The following is a 4445-nucleotide window of genomic DNA, read 5'->3' on the forward strand; positions in this document are numbered from 1 at the left end:
ATCACAGCAAGATCCTTTTTGACTCACCTCCTAGAGAAATTGAAATAAAAACAAAAATAAACAAATGGGACCTAATGAAATTTAAAAGCTTTTGCATGGCAAAGGAAACTATAAACAAGATGAAAAGACAGCCCTCAGAATGGGAGAAAATATTTGCAAATGAATCAATGGACAAAGGATTAATCTCCAAAATATATAAACAGCTCATGCAGCTCAGTATTAAAACAACAAACAACCCAATCAAAAATGGGCAGAAGACCTAAATAGACATTTCTCCAAAGAAGACATACAGATGGCCAAGAGGCACATGAAAAGCTGCTCAAACATCACTAATTATTAGAGAAATGCAAATCAAAACTACAATGAGGTATCACCTCACACCTGGCAGAATGGGCATCGTCAGAAAATCTACAAACAACAAATGCTGGAGAGGGTATGGAGAAAAGGGAACCCCCTTGCACTGTTGGTGGGAATATAAATTGATACAGCCACTATGGAGAACAGTATGGAGGTTCCTTAAAAACTAAAAATAGAATTACCATACGACTCAGCAATCCCACTACTGGGCATATACCCAGAGAAAACCATAATTCAAAAAGACACATGCACCCCAATGATCACTGCAGCACTATTTACAATAGCCAGGTCATGGAAGCAACCTAAATGCCCATCAACAGACAAATGGATAAAGAAGTTGTGGTACCTATATACAATGGAATATTACTCAGCCATACAAAGCAAAGAAATTGGGTCAATTGTAGAGATGTGGACGGACTTAGAGACTGTCATACAGTGTGAAGTAAGTCAGAAAGAGAAAAACAAATATCGTATATTAACGCATATATGTGGAATCTAGAAAAATGGTACAGATGAACCAGTTTGCAAGGCAGAAATAGAGACACAGATGTAGAGAACAAAGTATGGACACCAAGTGGGGGAAAGCGGGGAGAGAGGGTGGTGGTGGGATGAATTGGGAGATTGGGATTGACACATGTACACTAATATGTATAAAATAACTAATAAGAACCTGCTGTATAAAAAATTAAAATCAAATAAGGGTCAAAAAAAAAAAGACTTGAATGTAAAACCTGAAACCATAAAACTCCTAGAAGAAAATATAGGCAGTAGGTAAACTCCTTGATATTGGTCTTGACAATGTGTTTTTGGATTTGACACTAAAAGCAAAAACAAAAGCAAAAATAACTGGGACTATACCAAATTAAAAAGTTTCTGCACAGGAAAGGAAACCATCAACAAAATGAAAGGCAACCTACCGAATGGGAGAAAATATTCACAAATTATATCTGATAAGAGTTAATATCCAAAATATATAAAGAACTCATACAACTCAATAGCAAAAAAACAAACAATCCAATTAAAAAATGGATCTGAATAGACATATTCCCAAAGAAGACATACAATAGGGCAAAGGTGCATGAAAAGGTGCTCAACTTCACTAATCATTAGGGAAATGTAAATCAGAACCACGGTGAGATATCACCTCACACTTGTAGAATGGCTATTAACAAAAGGACAAGAGATAACAAGTGTTGGAGAGAAGACAGATAAAAGGGAACCCAAGTACACTGTTAGTGGGAATCTACATTGGTGTAGCCACTGTGGAAAACTGTATGGAGGCTCCTCATAAAACTAAGAACTACCATATGATCCAGCAATTCTACTCCTGGGTATATATCTGAAGAAAACAAAAACACTAATTTGAAAAGATACATGCACCCCAATGTACACAGCAGCATTATTTATAATAGCCAAGATATGGAAACAACCTAAGTGCCCATCAATAGATGAATGGATAAAGAAGATATGAGATATACATATACATACATACACACATATATACATACATACACACACATATACATATAATGGAATGTTATTCGTCCGTAAAAAAGAATGAAATCTTGCCATTTGCAACAACCTGCATGGACCAGAGGGCATTATGCTTAAGTGAAATAAGTCAGACAAAGACAAGGTATGATCTCACTTTTATGTGGAATCTAAAAACAAAACAGGAGGACCTTCAAGATGGCGGAGGAGTAAGACGTGGAGATCACCTTCCTCCCCACAAATACATCAAAAATACATCTACATGTGGAACAACTCCTACAGAATACCTACTGAATGCTGGCAGAAGACCTCAGACTTCCCCTACAGAACACCTACTGAATGCTGGCAGAAGACCTCAGACTTCTCAAAAGGCAAGAAACTCCCCACATACCTGGGTAGGGCAAAAGAAAAAAGAAAAAACAGAGACAAAAGAATAGGGATGGGACCTGCACCTCGGGGAGGGAGCTGTAAAGGAGGAAAAGTTTCCACGCGCTAGGAAGCCCCTTCACTGGTGGAAATGGGGGGTAGGCAGGGGGAAGCTTCAGAGCCACAGAGGAGAGCACAGCAAGAGGGGTGCAGAGGGCAAAGCGGAGAGATTCCTGCACAGAGGATCGCTGCCGACCAGAACTCACCAGCCTGAGAGGCTTGTCTGCTCACTTGCCGGGGCAGGTGAGGGCTGGGAGCTGAGACTTAGGCTTCAGATGTCAGATCCCAGGGAGTGGACTGGGGTTGGCTGCATAAACATAGCCCAAAGGGGGCTAGTGCTCCACAGCTAGCCAGGAGGGAGTCTGGGAAAAAGTCTGGAACTGCCTAAGAGGCAAGAGACCATTGTTTCAGGATGTGCGAGGAGAGGAGATTCAGAGCACCACCTAAATGAGCTTGAGAGATGGTCACGAGCCACGGCTATCAGTGTGGACACCAGAGGCGGGCATGAAACGCTAAGGCTGCTGCTGCAGCCACCAGGAATCCTGTGTGCAAGCACAGGTTACTATCCACACCTCCCCTCCCAGGAGCCTGTGCAGCCCGCCACTGCCAGGGTCCCGTGATCCAGGGACAACTTCCCTGGGAGAACACATGGCATTCCCCAGGCTGTTGCAATGTCATGCCGGCCTCTGCGGCCACAGGCTCACCTCACATTCCGCACCCCTTCTTCCCCCCCGCCTGAGTGAGCCAGAGCCCCCTAATCAGCCATTCCTTTAACCCCCTCCTGTCTGGGCGAAGAATAGACACCAGAGGGCGACCTACATACAGAGGCAGGGCCAAATCCAAAGCTGAACCCCAGGAGCTGTGCGAACAAAGAAGAGAAAGGGAAATTTCTCCATGCAGCCTCAGGAGTAGCAGACTAAATCTCCACTATCAACTTGATGTTCCCTGCATCTGTGGAATACCTGAATAGACAAAGAATCATCCCAAAATTGAGGCAGTGGACTTTGGGAGCAACTGTAGACTTAGGATTTGCTGTATGTGACAGACTAGTAACTGATTTTTATGTTTATCTTAGTGTAGTTTTTAGCACTTGTTATCACTGGTGGATTTGTTTATTGGTTTGGTTGCTCTCTCTTTTTTTAATTACTTTTTAATTTTTTTTATTTTAATAACTTTAATTTTTTTATTTTTCTTCCTTTCGTTTTTTTCTCCGTTCACTTCTGAGCCGTGTGGCTGACAGGGTCTTGGTGCTCCAGCCGGGTGTCAGGCCTGAGCCTCTAAGGTGGGAGAGCCAAGTCCAGGATACTGGATCACCAGAGACCTCCAGGCCCCACGTAATATCAGTGAGAGCTCTCCCAGATATCGCCATCTCAATGCTAAGACCCAGCTCCACTTAATGACCAGTGAGCTCCAGTGCTGGACACCCCATGCCAAACAACAAGCAAGACAGGAACACAACCCCATGCATTAGCAGAGAGGCTGCCTAAAATCATAATAAGTTCACAGACACCCCAAAACACACCACCGGACATAGCACTGCCCACCAGAAAGACAAGATCCAGCCTCATCCACCAGAACACAGGCACCAGTCGCCTCCAACAGGAAGCCTACACAACCCACTGAACCAACCTTACCCACTGCGGGCAGACACCAAAAACAACAGGAACTACAAACTTGCAGCCTTCAAAAAGGAGAACCCAAACACAGTAAGGTAAGCAAAATGAGAAGATAGAGAAATACGCAGCAGATGAAGGAGCAAAGAAAAAACCCACCAGAGCAAACAAATGAAGAGTAAATAGGCAGTCTACCTGAAAAAGAATTCCGAGTAATGATAGTAAAGATGATCCAAAAACTTGGAAACGGAATGGAGAAAATACAAGAAACATTTAACAAGGACCTAGAAGAACTAAAGAGCAAAAAACCAATGATGAACTACACAATAAATGAAATTTAAAATTCTCTAGAAGCAATCAATAGCAGAATAACTGAGGCAGAAGAATGGATAAGTGACCTGGAAGATAAAATAGTGGAAATAACTACTGCAGGAAAGAAAAAAGAAAAAAGAATGAAAAGAATTGTACACAGTTTCAGAGACCTCTGGGACAACATAAATGCACCAACATTCGAATTATAGGGGTCCCAGAAGAAGAAGAGAAAAAGAAAGGGATTGA

At 42.4% G+C, this 4445-nt stretch overlaps 1 protein-coding gene and 1 long non-coding RNA gene across 7 annotated transcripts in view; one reads left to right on the top strand and one right to left on the bottom strand.

Moving 5' to 3' along the window:
- Window positions 1-4445, top strand: part of LOC129392530 (uncharacterized) — a 51097-nt gene that overhangs the window by 19576 nt on the left and 27076 nt on the right. The window contains exon 4 of one of the 3 annotated variants that reach the window (XR_008618586.1): window positions 2034-2164. The exons of the other annotated variants lie outside the window; for them this stretch is intronic. This is a non-coding gene — a long non-coding RNA (uncharacterized lncRNA). Of the gene's footprint in view, window positions 1-2033; window positions 2165-4445 lie in introns of those variants that run through there. 3 annotated transcript variants of the gene reach the window in all.
- The window catches only part of TMEM266 (transmembrane protein 266), a 140245-nt gene that overhangs the window by 11308 nt on the left and 124492 nt on the right, over window positions 1-4445 (bottom strand). The gene's annotated exons all lie outside the window — the stretch shown is intronic.

The sequence above is a fragment of the Physeter macrocephalus genome, chromosome 11 (assembly GCF_002837175.3).
Source record: "Physeter macrocephalus isolate SW-GA chromosome 11, ASM283717v5, whole genome shotgun sequence".
NCBI classification, from domain to species: domain Eukaryota; kingdom Metazoa; phylum Chordata; class Mammalia; order Artiodactyla; family Physeteridae; genus Physeter; species Physeter macrocephalus.